This window comes from Aegilops tauschii, chromosome 6, assembly GCF_002575655.3.
Source record: "Aegilops tauschii subsp. strangulata cultivar AL8/78 chromosome 6, Aet v6.0, whole genome shotgun sequence".
Lineage (NCBI taxonomy): Eukaryota > Viridiplantae > Streptophyta > Magnoliopsida > Poales > Poaceae > Aegilops > Aegilops tauschii.
In genome coordinates, this window is record NC_053040.3 from 249,787,396 (window position 1) to 249,804,168 (window position 16,773).

The following is a 16,773-nucleotide window of genomic DNA, read 5'->3' on the forward strand; positions in this document are numbered from 1 at the left end:
GCAACCTGGATATCTGATACCACTTGATAGGAGCAAAGTTGTCCCATCGTTCGGTGAGATGGTAGTTATCGTTTTGGTGGAAGTCGACTTTGATGCTGCGACTACGAACGTGCGAGGACGTCACGCCCTAGCAGTCGCTAAACCAACTCCGAGAGGTTATTGACCACGCCAGAGCATGATCAACCTGACCATGAGGGTCTATTTCCTGCATGCAAATAAGAACAAGCAAGAAACTAAGATTGCAATCGGGATATTGCGAATTTAAGAGGAAAGCTTTATTGATCAAAGCAGGGTTCTAAAACGTCTTCGCCTGGTCATTGGACACAAAAGAAGTACACGCATTGCAGTATGGCGAACTTTAATCTAAACAAAACCCAAGTCTAAAACGACACCCTAAGGGTTGTATTTATAGGGATACAGAGGGGAATTTCGTCCACCCTTCGTAAGGTGGGACTAAATTCTGTCCTAAGTCATTTTCCCTATTAATACGGGCTCCAAAAATAGCCTATTAAGTATATTTCAAAATTACATGGGCCTGGCCCAAAAATAAGGTGGCGCAACATCTATATTAAGCAATGGACGAAATTTATGAAAGGCCATGTTCTATATTTCGTCCATGTCCTCGTATGTCATCATGGTGGCTTCAAAGTGCTGAAAAATCCACCGAAAACTCCGTTCTTGTTCCACTTGCGCGTGCCATCCTCTCCATGCTTGATCATGCTCCAATGTTCATCCTTCTTGTCCTTCTTGGGCCATTCATTTGTAAGAAAAATAAATGTATCCAATTTAGGCAGCATGTAGCGAGCCGACCTCAACCGATCAAGCATCTGTGTATCTGTGCCATCCCTGGATCGGTATGCTGGCACACACAGTACATCAATGTATATATCAAAGTGCAATCACATGTATAAATAACATAAAACTGATGTATACCTCATAGGTCTCAGCGGAAATAATCGAACGGGTGTGGAGTCCCATCAACGCCAACGTCAAGTTGAGTGTAGACCGTAACCCTACAACGTAACTCTTACTCGTCGTAGAAATTCCTGCAACATAAGACGTTGTAGCCCTGTAGGTCAGTACATTGAATGTACTGGCAAGTCACATCATAAGAATAACAAACCTATTTGTACATGTAATTTGGCTGGTGGAAAGCTCTAAGTTTAGTTTTTTTTTGCATAAAGCTAGTTTTTCCCTAGAATAAAAGATTTTATTCTACTACTACAAGATAGCATAGGATGAGTTGGCAAACCCAACTCAATCCATTCCCAAAGTTTCATTTAAAACCCAACTGTTTAAATTAAGGGTGATGAGATCTCCCGACATTTCCACTACTAGATGCTCAAGTTGTCCGTAACCGGGGACACGGCTAATCAATTAGGTTTTAACACTCTGCAGAGGTTTGCGTACTTTTCCCCACAAGACTCGATCGCCTCCCTTGAAGTTCCCGCACTTCCTTGCATTTGAGAACAGGATGACCGAGACATAGTATTTCGAAAGTATTCCCCCTTAACCCATGGATAGGCCGGTACACCTACTCACTCTACATCTGCTAGCCTATCCCGGAAGAGGTCACACTATCTACTCAACTAAGCCAGAGCCCATATTGGCTTGTGGCTGCACACGGAAGCTTCTAGACATGAAAACACGTTCGATCCCTTTGTTCCTGAGCGGACGGACCACTAGTGGTGCGCCACCATGGATTTCCCATGCGTGCCCCACTGTACTTCGCCACCATTCAAACCAGTTTCCGCCCAGGTAGTTCATTAATTATCTTAGGTCTTGTTTACTACATTGTCACTCATACTTTATAATGATCACTCCCCAATCCACGTCTACTTTAGCGAAGCAGTATAATGTAAAACGGTGGTGACAATGTGGTAAGGTTCAGACCTACCTCAATGAACTACTGGGTGCAAAGCATAGCCATTCGGCATAAATTCCTACCATGCAATCCAACCGCAAAGGACTAAGTGCATAAATAAAACATAGGTAATTGAAGAATGGTCAAATGTGAACTTGCCATCTAATAGTTGATGAAGATTATATCGCTCTCAGAATTTTACTTAATAGAACTATTCGTCACTCTCCGATGAAAATCTATAAAGTCAAACATTGCATTCACATAAGAAACCATTTGGGAGAACCAAATAACATGCAACATTAAAGCTCGAAAAATCCAAATGAAAAAACAACATACTTAATTATCACAAAAATATTCCAAGTGCAAAACAACATATGACATGGGTTCAAAAAGTGATGTGAACTATAGTGCATAATAGGCATACTAGTAAAAATATTAATGGACAGATCCTAATGTGTGAAAAATATTGTGAGAATGGTCCAAGTGATAGGGTTGGGCCACGGTGACAAAGTGCAAAAAGAATCAACTCAAACTGAGCTACGGTTTAGGAGATATGACCATTTGAAGTTTGAATTCAAATCTGAATAATTCCAAATTTGAATCCGACAAAATTTTACAAAAATGACTCCACTGGATGGATCTAATCATGACAAAGAATTTGCCGCTGGTTTCATCTAATTTGGATCTACGGTTAAAAAGTTGTGACTACTCGAAGTTCAGGGACTAATATGTGATAAAAGGAACTAAACAATGAAGAAAACATAGCGATCAGGTCCCTGGCCACGTGGCGGCTTGCGGGTGGCTGAGCAGCGTTCGCGGCTTAGGCCAAACGACGGATGTCCGACTATTAACATAATAAAAGACAAATCTACGGCTAACTAAGGAAAACCAACAATCGGTTTAACTAAAAACGTCGGTTTAAACGAACCGCGGTTAACCGATCTAATACCAAATAAAAAGACTAGATGAACGAGCAGGAGGTTCGCTTACTGTGACAACGATGACGAACAGGGACGGCGGCGCTAGCGTCAGGCGGCGGACGGGACGGCGATTGCGGTGGTCCTCGGCGGTGGGGGAGAAGACGAACGGGACCGGCGTGTCGAGGGCTGTCCTGTGGTGGAGGCGGCTTGCGTCGGGGACGTCGGGGTCATGTTGCGCGGGGACGGTGGCTCCGTGCTCCGGCGAGGACGTAGGTCGTCGGGACGGCGGCTCCAGCGAGACCTACACAGTGAGTAGATGTCAACAAGATGCGCATGGTTACACGTATCCAAATGAAGAAGTTTGGAGGCAAGGGTGTGGTCACTGGAGACGTATTTCTCCGGCGGAGTTGGCTCGGCCGGCGAGATGCAAATGAACGGGGCGACAGCTATGAGCGGCCTGGAGTTGTGCGAGACAGCGAGGAAGAAAGAGGAGGCCAGGGGCCTTTTATAGGCGTAGAGAGGGAGTGCGGGGCTGCGGGATAAGCATTATCCCGAGAGGCCTCGCCGGCGGTTGCAGACGAGCGCGCTCGCTGCTCTGTCCCATGTGGCTCGGCGGGAGATTGGAGGCGATGAGGAGCGGGGTCCACCAGTCAGTGGTGGCGGCGGGTAGCGAGCGAGACGGGTCGCGGGGCGGTCGACCGGCGCGGAGGGTCTCGGGCGCGGGAGCAGGCTGCGGCCAAAAGGCCGGCTGGGCCGTGCGGTTCGCTCCTGGGCCGAACCCAGTTTCGGTCGAGGCAGTGCGTGTGTTTTTTAAACAAAACAAAAAACTACAACAGAGGAAAATAAATGAACTTTACATAGGCATATTATATACCAAAATGTTCAGAAAAATCCAAAGAATAAGATGAACTATTTTTCAGGTTCAACTAAATTCCACAAAAAAAATTCATAAAAGTCAAACAGTGCTATTGTTGCATTTAAAATCAATAAAAGTCATTTTTTAAATAGCAAAGTGTTTTCAAATTTATTTTCTCCTATTTTTCTATTGAAGGGAATCATTTTACCCTTATTTCCATTTATTTATTTTTAGGAGAAAAATAATTTGAATAGAAACCCAATAAACTCCCAATTGGATTTGAATTTGGAATCTCAAACAACTTCAAATGGAAAATGAGTTTCAAATAACTTCAAAGTGACTTCCAAATTATTCCTTTGAAACTTCCAACTCTCTTTCTTCGAATTTGAAGAAGTCATTTTATCTTCCCTTATGAACTCATTGAGTTGCTTAAAGTTTCTAAATTTGACATATTTCAAATGGAATTCAAATCATTTTCAAATCCCTTTTTATTTCTTTAAATGGAAGAAGTCATATTATCTTCACTCTAGGGTCTTGTGATGAGATGACTTTGAATTCATGGAGATTAAAATGCAAGATGATAGTTTTGGGAAAGTCCTTTTATTCCCTCTCATTCAACTTTCAAAAGGTTTAAAATTTTCACTCAATTTCACACAATCAATCACACAACAATCAAACAAACAATCATAATTATTTATTTAATATAACATTCCAAAATTTAGAATTTTGGGATGTTACAAACTACCACCCTTAAAATGAATCTCGTCCTCGATATTCGGAGAGGCTAGAAAGAAGGTTAGGTTTGGGGGGTCTCCTTGAAAATCCATTCATCATGGTGGCCATGAGCTTCATCTCCATCATCTCTGCATGCACCTCCCTCAGGTATTCCTGAGTATAACGAAGTCTGGCTTCAAGTATTTCTCCAATCTGACGTATGGTTTCCATAGCAGCTTCACGAACAGAGTCGGAGAATGTTGCTCGGGGTACTCGAGAAATGAAAAAGTATTGACCCATAGTCTTTGGGCAAATTCCCTTCACACGATGGAGGTGTACCTCCACGTACCAAATTTCAATTCCATTCTCCATGAAACGATAACCCTTGTAGACTACATCTCCTTCAAGATGAATATGCTTCATCTTGTCCTTTAGGATCTTTGGGTAAACCTGATCACTAGTCAGGGTCATGATCGTTTCCGTGCCCTTGAGAAAAGACTCGTAAAGGGTTGTCATCTGCAGGTATAAGATAGAAGGGGTACTCCGGATACCGTATGTATTTCCTTGGGTGAAATGTGGTTTTTTTTAGAAAGGTTTGGGGCAGCTTGTCCATGGGTTCAAGGTTTAAGTCTGAGTGAGATAGTGAGAGAGGCACTCACAATCAACAAACAAGTCATGACACCTCATATGGGATTCCAGACACATCAACTTATATTGCTTCACGAACTATTACAATTCTCATTTCATAACTCAACTCAACATCCCCAATGAAAATAAAAGTGTGCTCCACATTTATTACATGCTTTATTACAATATCAAGATCTCAACTACTCTGCTCAAGCTTTCCTCGGGTCTGAACATTCTCTGGCAAAATGCCCCACTTCCTTGCAACGTAAACAAATGACATCAGACAAATCCAGGGGCTTCCTGGTGTCTATCTTGGTTCCTTGGTTTCTTGGTTTCCTTGCTGGGCATTTGCTAGCATAATGACCTAAATCCTTGCACCTGTAACAAGTGATATGACTCATGTCCTTTTCTGCAGAAATTGGGTTGTTCTGGGGATACATGCTCTTTCTCTTCCTGGACTTCTTCTTTCCGATCAATTCTTCTATCTCTTGTCGATCAAACTCCACTTCTTCTGTCGGGAAGTCTCCCAGATACTCTTGGCTTTGCTTCGTGCAATACAGTGAAAAATGTCCTTTTTCTCCACATGAATAGCAGGCATTGGAGTAAAATCTGTTTATCCCTTCTCCATTAGGTTCGTCAACGTCTTCCATCATCACAGGTTCTTTTAAACTTTCCCTGAGGGCTTCTTTCATTGCTGCCTTCTGCTGCTTGGTAATTTCTTGTACCTTGGGGTAAATATGACACTGGGCAGGGTAGTGCGTAGTTCCTTCACACAAGAAACAAGTAACCTGCCTAGTTGGGCATTCTTCAGCTTGGTGATTTCCTTCACAATGAGGGCATCCATCCTTGTGTTCTTCATGGGTGTGTCCTATTTCTCCTCATATCTTGCAGGCACAAGGTTTCTTCATCGGGTTATCACCGTGCTTCCGGATAAGACGGGATCCCAACAGAGTCTTCTTCAATTCCTCCCAAGTTTTTGCTCCATTACATCCTTGTATGGCTTGATGCATTTTCCACCAGGTTGCAACACTTTTTGTAAAGTACTGAAGAGCATATTGAACCTCATACTTCCTTGCAACCAAATTGCTCTCGAAGTGATTCTCCATGTTTTGAATCCATAGCTCCGCCTCCAACTGAGTGATCGGTCTAGAGAATACAAGCCCATCTTCATCCATCATCTATTGGGTCCAAGGGTTTTGGGATGAGATACGATAAAGAGGTAGAGGGATACACACAATACAAACAATAGTTTCAAAAATAGGTTTTATTAGTGGCTATCGAAAAACACACCCAAAAAGACAGCTCACAAATCATCGCATCTAACATGAGTATACTACATGGGTTTGGTCTCGTAAAGGTCATATAAATCTTGGAATTCTTCAGTGTCTTCGAATCCTTCGAGTCTTTGACTGTTGTAGCTTCAACTCTTCTAATGCATGATGAAATCCTATTTACTCTGAAGTGGCCATCAATTGTCTAATATCTTGTCCTTCTTGGAGTGGCTTCAGTTCATCCTCCGTATGGTCCAAAGGGAACGGGGTATTGTCTAAAAAGGGAATATTTGATAAAACTCAGAAAAGAAGAGAGGTAAAGGATCTTTTTGAAAATTAAGTTTTAGAGAGATCCTTTCCTAGGGGCTTTCCAGTTTCTAGGGTCACGTCCTACAGTCAATATGTGCTCTGATACCATCTTATAGTGAGCCGACCTCAAACGGTCAAGCCTCTGAGTATCCCTGCCATCCTTGGATCGGTATGCTGGCACACACATTACATCAATGTATATATCAAAGTGCAATCACATGTATAAATAACGTAAAACTGATGTATACCTCATAGGTCTCAGCGGAAACAATCGAACGGGTGTGGAGTCCCATCAACGCCAATGGCAAGTTGAGTGTAGACCGTAACCCTACAACGTAACTCTTACTCGTCGTAGAAATTCCTGCAACATAAGACGTTGTAGCCCTGTAGGACAGTACATTGAATGTACTGGCAAGTCACATCATAAGAATAACGAATCTATTTGTACATGTAATTTGGCTGGTGGAAAGCTCTAAGTTTAGTTTTTTTTTGCATAAAGCTAGTTTTTCCCTAGAATAAAAGATTTTATTCTACTACTACAAGATAGCATAGGATGAGTTGGCAAACCCAACTCAATCCATTCCCAAAGTTTCATTTAAAACCCAACTGTTTAAATTAAGGGTGATGAGATCTCCCGACATTTCCACTACTAGATGCTCAAGTTGTCCGTAACCGGGGACACGGCTAATCGATTAGGTTTTAACACTCTGCAGAGGTTTGCGCACTTTTCCCCACAAGACACAATCGCCTCCCTTGAAGTGCTCGCACTTCCTGGCGTTTGAGAACAGGATGACCGAGACATAGTCTTTCGAAAGTATTCCCCCTTAACCCATGGATAGGCCGGTACACCTACTCATTCTACATCTGCTAGCCTATCCCGGAAGAGGTCACACTATCTATTCAACTAAGCCAGAGCCCATATTGGATTGTGGCTGCACACGGAAGCTTCTAGACATGAAAACATGTTCGATCCCTTTGTTCCTGAGCGGACGGGCCACTAGTGGTGCACCACCATGGATTTCTCATGCGTGCCCCACTATACTTCGCCACCATTCAAACCAGTTTCTGCCCATGTAGTTCATTAATTATCTTAGGTCTTGTTTACTACATTGTCACTCATACTTTATAATGATCATTCCCCAATCCACGTCTACTTTAGCGAAGCAGTATAATGTAAAACGGTGGCGATTTTGTGGTAAGGTTCAAACCTACCTCAATGAACTACTGGGTGCAAAGCATAGCCATTCGGCATAAATTCCTACCATGCAATCCAACCGCAAATGACTAAGTGCATAAATAAAACATAGGTAATTAAAGAATGGTTAAATGTGAACTTGCATGGTAATAGTTGATGAAGATTATATCGCTCTCAGAATTTTACTTAATAGAACTATTCGTCACTCTCCGACGAAAATCTATAAAGTCAAACATTGCATTCACATAAGCAACCATTTCAGAGAACCAAATAACATGCAACATTAAAAGACTCGGAAAATCCAAATGAAAACACAACATACTTAACTATCACAAAATATTCCAAGTGCAAAACAACATATGACATGGGTTCAAAAAGTGATACGAACTATAGTGCATAATAGGGATACTAGTCAAAATATTAATGGACATATCCTAGTGTGTGAAAAATATTGTGAGAATGGTCCAAGTGATAGGGTTGGGCTATGGTGACAAAGTGCAAAAAGAATCAACTCAAACTGAGCTACGGTTTAGGAGATATGGCCCTTTGAAGTTTGAATTCAAATCTGAATAATTCCAAATTTGAATCGGACAAAATTTTACAAAAATGACTCCACTGGATAGATCTAACCACGACGAAGAATTTGCTGCTGGTTTCATCTAATTTGGATCTACGGTTAAAAAGTTGTGACTACTCGAAGTTCAGGGACTAATCTGTGATAAAGGGGACTAAACAGTGAAGAAAACATAGCGATCAGGTCCCTGGACACATGGCGGCTTGCGGGTGGCTGAGAAGCGTTCGCGGCTTAGGGTAAATGACGGACGTCCGACTATTAACAGAATAAAACAAATCTACGGCTAAGTAAAGAAAACCAACAATCGGTTTAACTAAAAACCGTTCGGTTTAAACGAACCACGGTTAACTGATCTAATACCAAATAAAAAGACTAGACGAACGAACAAGAGGTTCGCTTACTGTGACGACAACGACGAAAAAGGACGGCGGCGCTGGCGTCAGGCGGCGGACGGGGCGGCAGCTGCGGTGGTCGTCGGCAGCGGGGTAGAAGACGAACGAGACCGACACGTCGAGGGCTGTCCGGTGGTAGAGGTGGCTCGCGTCGGGGACGTCGGGGTCGTGTTGCGCGGGGATGGTGGCTCCGTGCTCCGGCGAAGACGTAGGTTGTCGGGACAGCGGCTCCGGCGAGACCTAGACAACGAGTAGATGTCAACAAGATGCGCATGGTTACATGTATCCAAATGAAGACGTTTGGAGGCAAGGGTGTGGTCACCAGAGACGTATTTCTCCGGCGGAGTTGGCTCGACCGGGGAGATGCAAATGAACGGGGCGATGGCTGTGAGCGGCCTGGAGTTGTGCGAGACAGCGAGGAAGAAAGAGGAGGTCAGGGGCCTTTTATAGGCGTAGAGAGGGAGCGTGAGGCTGCGGGATAAGCACTATCCCGAGAGGCCTCGCCGGCGGTTGCGGACGAGCGTGCTCGCGGCTCTGTCCTGTGTGGCTCAGCGGGAGGTTGGAGGCGATGGGGAGCGGGGTCCACCAGTCAGTGGCGGCGGCGGGTAGTGAGCGAGACGGGGCGCGGGGCGGTCGACCGGCGCGGAGGCTCTCGGGCGCGGGAGCAGGCTGCAGCCAAAAGGCCGGCTGGGCTGTGCGGTTCGCTCCTAGGCCGAACCCAGTTTCGGTCCAGGCAGTGCATGTGTTTTTTTAACAAAATGAAAAACTACAACAGAGGAAAATAAATGAAATTTACATAGGCATATTATATACCAAAATGTTCAGAAAAATCCAAAGAATAAGATGAACTATTTTTCAGGTTCAACTAAATTCCACAAAAAAATCTCATAAAAGTTAAACAATGCTATTGTTGCATTTAAAATCAATAAAAGTCATTTTTAAAATAGCAAAGTGATTTCAAATTTATTTTCTCCTATTTTTCTATTGAAGGGAATCATTTTACCCTTATTTCCATTTATTTATTTTTAAGAGAAAAATAATTTGAATAGAAACCCAAATAACTCCTAGTTGGGTTTGAATTTGGAATCTCAAACAACTTCAAATGGAAAATGAGTTTCAAATAACTTCAAAGTGACTTCCAAATTATTCCTTTGAAACTTCCAAATCTCTTTCTTCGAATTTGAAGAAGTCATATCATTGAGTTGCTTTAAGTTTCTAAATTTGGCATATTTCCAATGGAATTCAAATCATTTTCAAATCCCTTTTTATTTCTTTAAATGGAAGAAGTCATATTATCTTCACTCTAGGGTCTTGTGATGAGATGACTTTGAATTCATGGAAATTAAAATGCAAGATGAAAGTTTTGGGAAAGTCCTTTTATCCCCTCTCATTCAACTTTCAAAAGGTTTTAAATTTTCACTCAATTTCAGACAATCAATCACACAACAATCAAAAAAACAATTATAATTATTTATTTAATATAACATTCCAAAATTTAGAATTTTGGGATGTTACACAACATCATATTCTCATGAAAATTAAATCGTTATCAAGAAATGGAAGTACCTGGTTATTTAATTGGCATGTGCGAATTCTAGTAACTAGTCCAGTATAGGTAGCAGCAGGGGTTGTGGGTGTAACTATAGTAGTGATTTTCTCATCAATACCCCTTCCGCCACTTCTGCTAGAACCCTTTGGCAATTTGATTTCAGAATAGGTTAGTTGAGTGCAACCAGAATCCTGTTTGAGAGTTCACATCCGCCCTAGCTCTTGTTTTCTTGCCTTGTGAGAGCATAAACTCACTTTGTGATTTTACAACAGTAGCCGTTGAGGCGGCGACCAGTTCGTGCTTCCAACTTCGTGCGTGGTTGTGTTGATTGGAAACTAAGAGTGTGGTTGGTCGAGTACTTGTTGCTAGTTGTTGCATTTGTAATACTTGGCTTCAGTCTCATCAGGTTGCACTTGTTATCCTTTACCCAACAACATTGTTGGCTGGGATCGAGGGTTTCTACATCTCCAACGCATCTATAATTTATGAAGTATTCATGCCATGTTTACGACAATTTATATGGCTTTGGTATGATTTGCATGGAACTAACCCGGACTAATGCTGTTTTCAGCAGAACTACCGTGGTGTTGTTTTTTGTGCAGAAATGAAAGTTCTCCAAATGAGCTAAAACTTTTTGACGATTTTTTTGGAACAAAAGAGACCCCCGAAGCTTCATGGGAGGGCCAGAAGAGCCACGAGGAGGGCACAACCCACCAGGGCACGCCTGGTGGGCCTGGCTTGCCCCGGTGGGTTGTTTTCACCTTGAGGCCCATCTTAGCGTGAAACCAATGCCAAAAAATCCTATAAATAGAGAAACCATCAGGGGTTAACCTAAATCAGAAGTTCCGCCGCTGCAATGCTCTGTAGCCACCGAAAACCAATCTAGACCCCGTTCCGGCACCCTGCCAGAGGGGGAATCATCTTCGGTGGCCATCTTCATCATCCCGACGGCCACCATGATGAGGAGGGAGTATTCCACCCTCGGGGCTGAGGGTTTGTACCAGTAGCTATGTGTTTAATCTCTCTCTCTCTCTCTCTCTCTCTCTCGTGTTCTTGAGATGTCACGTTCTTGATGTATCGTGGGCTTTGTTAATATAGTTTGATCATATGGTGTTTTCCCCTCTCTATCTTGTTGTGATGAATTGAGGTTTTCCCTTTGAGATTTCGTTGTTATCGGACTGAACACTTTTATGGATTTGAGAGCACTTGATATATGTCTTGCAGTTGAATACTCGTGGTGACAATGGGGTATCGTATTGATTCACTTGATATATGTTTTGGCACTCAACTCGCGGATTCCCGAGGTGACACTAGGGTAATCTATGCATAGGGGTTGATGCACGTTCTTGTCTTTGTTTCTCCGGTAGAAATCTTGGGGCACTCTTTGAAGTTCTTTGTGTTGGATTGAGTATTATGAATATGAATTTGCTTTGGTGTTATTTTAGTACGAACTCTAGGATAGATCGAACAGAAAGAATAACTTTGTGTTATTTTAGTACGAACTCTTGAATGGATCGAACGAAAAGAATAGGTTTGAGGTGGTTTCGTACCCTACAAATAATTTATTCTTATGTTCTCGGCTAGATAGGAACTTTGGAGTGATTCTTCATCGCACTTTGAGGGATGGTTATATGATCCAATTATATTAGCATTTTTGAGAGATTGCACTAGCGAAAGTACGGACCCTAGGCCTCATTTTCAAGCATTACAATACCGTGTTTGTGCCCGTTTACTATTTGCTACCTTGCTGGTTTTATTTATCCAGATTATAAAAATATATTTCTACCATCCATATTACACTTTTATCACCATCTCTTCGCCGAACTAGTGCACCTATACAATTTTCCATTGTATTGGGTGTGTTGGGGACACAAGAGATTTCTTGTATTTGGTTGCAGGGTCGTTTGAGAGAGACCATTTTCATCCTACACCTCTCACAGATTGATAAACCGTAGGTCATCCACTTGAGGGAAAATTGCTACTGTCCTACAAAACTCTGCGCTTGGAGGCCCAACACGTGTCTACAAGAATAAAGTTGCGTAGTAGACATCAAGCTCTTTTCTGGCACCGTTGCCGGGGAGGTGGGTGCATGAAGGTATATCTTTAGATATTGCAATTGAATCTTTTAGTTTCTTGTTTTATCACTAGTTTGGTTTATAAAAGAAAACTACAAAAAAATGGAATTGAGGTTGCATCATATTATTAATCATCTTTATAATATATTTCTTGAAAATAATGGTTGGGAAAATTGTGCTCAATTGTTAGAAGAAGAAGTCAATAAAATGTTTGGCACAAAATATTTAAATGATGAGAATGATTGAAATGTTGTTAGTATGAATTCTTTGAATACCCATGATGCTAATGATATGCAAACCCATAAGCTTGGGGATGCTATGTTTGATGAATATGATATTTTTAGTCCCCCAAGTTTTGATGAGAAAATTTATTATGATGAAAGTATGCCTCCTATTTATGATGATTATATTGATGAAAGTCAATTTGGAGAGGTCATGACTTTATTTAATGATGGATCCACTATTTTGAAAGAGGTTTCAATTGACTATGATAACAAAGTTGCTATCTATGATGATTATGGTGATGACATGTATGCTATAAAGAATAATGATAACCATGAAACATCTCATCATGATTTTAATTTTCACTCCCATGATAGTTATTTTGTTGAGTTTGCTCCCACTACTATTGATGAGAATAAATTTGCTTATGTGGAGAGTAACAAAATTTCTATGCTTATGCATCATGAGAAGAATGATTTTATGTGATGGTTATATTGTTGAATTCATTCATGACGCTACTGAAAATTATTATGAGAGAGGAACATATGCTTGTATGTATTGCAATAATATCAAGTTTCCTCTCTATGTGTTGAAAATCTTGAAGTTATGCTTGTTTTGCCTTCCTATGATAGTTGATTCTTGTTCCCATAAGTTGTTTGCTCACAAAATCCGTATGCATAGGAAGTGGATTAGACTTAAATGTGCTAGCTTCATGATGCTCTCTTTGTGTTTCATTTCTTATCTTTCATGCAAGCATCATTGAAATGATCATGCCTAGCTTAAAAGGCACTAAAGAAAAGCGCTTGTTGGGAGACAACCCAACACTTTTAGCTACTGTTTTTTATGTGATCACATGATTAGGCTACTGTAGTAATCATGTTTTATTGCTTTCGTTTCAATAAAGTGCCAAGTAAGACCTTTGGGATGTCTTACGGTGATAGTTGATTTGATCTTGTTGAAAAACAGAAACTTTTGCGCTCAGGAAAACAATTCTCATTTTTAACAGAAGCGTGATAAATGCTGATTCTTTTTGCAGAAGATTAATAGACAAATTATCCAGGTTTTCCTATTTTTTCAGAATTTTTGGAGTAGCATAAATATGGTTGGAGTACAGATTACTACAGGCTATTCTGTTTTTGACAGATTCTATTTTCAATGCATAGTTTGCTTGTTTTCTAGTTTCTATGGCTTATATTGCTCAGTATAAATTATGGAAATGATATGCTACAGTAGTCAAGATGGGAATGGGCCGACCCGGACCTGGCCTCGCAGCCCCAAGGTCAATATGTGAGGCCATGGGTCGGCCCATTTCATCAAAAAATTGTGGCCTTGCTGACCCGATGGGTACATGAGGCCGACCCAAAATCTAGCAAATTCACTTTTACAGCTCTACTTGCACAAGCAGTACAATGACAAGATCTAATCTTTCCACATATCTAATTTTGTTTGCTCGCTATATGTCTGATCCATCCACTCTGTTAACGTCAAGGAAAAAAGTCCAAGGGAAAATGCCACACCTTGGGCCGATCTGCTCATTTGAGATATACAGGGATTACGTACATGTGTGCATGGCAAGGAAAAAAATGTAACCTAAACAAACGTCGTATGCCAAAACGGCTGGAGATTTGCTCTAGCTGATTGTTTACCAAATATACAGGAGATCGTATCAAATACTATAGACATAATTTAACAGTTTACTCTGTAGAGTATATACTCCCTCGATCAGACTGGGTCCACCCATCTAACCCATGGGGCAACAAGGTGCCGACTCTGTTAACCCATATATCATTCAAGGCCAACCCACTTGGCCCATTGGCCTCAACTTTTTGGGTCGGGTCAGTGACCCAGCGGGCCGACCCGGCCCATTCCCATCTTGATACAGTAGGCATTGTGTGAGAACAATTATGAATCTTGTCTTTGACAGTACCAAAAGTGAAATGGTTTGCTCTTTATCATACTAACCTATCTCACAAAGTTCCGTTAAGTTTTGTGTGATTGAAGTTTTCAAGTTTTGGGTGAGATATCGATATGAGGAGAATAAGGAGTGACAAGACCCTAAGATTGGGGATTCCCAAGGCACCACAAGGTAATATTGAAGGAAGATCCAAGCAACTAAGCTTGGGGATGCCCCGGAAGGCATCCCCACTTTCGTCTCCAACATTATCGGTAACCTCACTTGGAGCTATGTTTTCATTCGTCACATGATATGTGTTTTGCTTGGAGCATCAATTTATTTTGTTAGGATTTGCTTGCTGTTATTTATAATAATGTTTTTCATCTTTTATTTCAATAAAAGTGGCATTGATAACCTTTACTATGCTTATTTTACAAGTCTACATGTTGCTATTTGAAAACAGAAAGTTTACCGCTGTTGCAAAAATTCCCTAGAAAAGTCAGAATGTGATAAAACGTTGAAACTTTTTGCATAATAATCTCTGATAAATTTTCTACAGTGTGGTAGAATTTCATAATGTTTGGAGTTAGGGAAGTATTGATACTCTTGAATTCTTTACAGACTATACTGTTTTGGCAGATTGCTGTTATGTTTGCATTGTTTGCATATGTTTGCTTGTTTAATGATTCTATTTGAGGATAGGAGTATTAAATATCCAGAGGCATTTAGTATGCAATGTTGAATAATAATTTTAGTGATTTGCTACAGTAGAGAATGATAAGGTTTTTGCATTGGTTTATACTAACTTATCTCACGAATTCTTGTTGAGTTTTGTGTGGATGAAGCTTTTGAGATTTAGGAAAACCGTGATATGAGAAGAAATAAGGAGACAGAAAAGCTCAAGCTTGGGGATGCCCAAGGCACCCCAAGATAATATTTCAAGAAGTCTCAAGCATCTAAGCTTGGGGATGCCCCGGTAGGCATCCCATCTTTCTTCATCAACAATTATTGGTTAGTATCGGTTGAGCCTAAGTTTTTGCTTCTTCACATGAGTTGTGCTATCCTTGGAATGCCATTTTATTTTGTTTTGCTTGCTGTTTTAATAAAGTACTTAGATCTGAAAGTTTTTAAATAAAATAGAGTCCTCAAATAGTTGCCAGGGAGGCTAGGTAAGCGGCACGCACATCCTGTCAACGAAGCTCTTTTCTATGGAATTTCTCTAGTGCTTCACTTATATATTTTTGAGCACGGTGTGCTTTAGTATTTTTGAAGAAATTCTATCTTGCTTCACTTAATTTAATTTGAGAGAAAAAATATTATGCTCATGATCTTCACTTATATTTGTTTGAGCTTATCAAAAGCAACACATGAAAATTAGTTCCAAAGTGATAGATATCCAAGAAGAATATAATAAAAACTCTCATGAAAATCATTGGAAAATATTGGTGTTAAGGTTTGTGATTCCCTATGCAAGAACGAAAGTCAATAGTTATGCAATGAAATTACATCCTACGTGTGGTGCATTATTCGGTGTTAATTATGCTCAATGCTCGCTTATGAGATTATTCATTTCTTGGTTGGTCGCTTCTCAATCTTTTGCTAGCCTTCATTTTGCACTAAGTATGATCACTACTTGTGCATCCAAAATCCTTTAAACCAGTTTTGCCACATGAGTCAACTATACCTACCTATATGCGGTATTCTTTTGCCGTTCTAAGCAAATTTGTATGTGCCATCTCTAATTTTCAAAATAAATTTATCTTTTGTGTGCTCGTACCGCTCGCGAGGCGGTGAGGGGTGGCCAATATTTTCCATGCTAGATGTGTTATTCTCACGATGAGTGTTTATTCACTTGTCATTGCACGAGAGTAAGGCAAAGGTATTAGGGATGCCTAGTCCCGAAATGAAAAATGAATTTACTTTATGTTGTCAAATAATAAATTCCTTGGAAAGTGTTGGTATGGAGGGCACCCGTGGATACGATTAGCCATTGAAAGTGAAAGTATGGTGGAAAAAGGAATAAACTTTATTTTCTATTTGGGAATCGCCTATGATATATCTAGCATGGAAAGTGTTGGGAGCTTTAAGTCGTTTTCGTTGGTGGGAAAAGTATGCCTCTCAAAATGTTTTTATCTCTCAATTTTCGCTTTGAGCTCTGGCACCTCTACAAATCCCTACTTCCCTCTGCGAAGGGGATTTCTATTTACTTTATGCTATTTTTATTTTTATTCGAGTCTCCATCTTCTCTTATAAAGCACTGACTAAGGGGCACTATGATCGTACATGAGCATTGGGTGTAGCTAATATGCGA

At 40.9% G+C, this 16,773-nt stretch overlaps 1 long non-coding RNA gene across 1 annotated transcript; it reads right to left on the reverse strand.

The window, feature by feature from the left end:
• Positions 1 to 253: 253 nt before the first annotated feature.
• On the reverse strand, positions 254 to 3,397 carry LOC120965828 (uncharacterized). Its single transcript, XR_005758834.2, has 3 exons — positions 2,855 to 3,397; positions 934 to 1,046; positions 254 to 859 (listed from the first exon to the last, which is right to left on the reverse strand). It is a non-coding gene; the product is annotated as an uncharacterized lncRNA (long non-coding RNA).
• Positions 3,398 to 16,773: the final 13,376 nt, after the last annotated feature.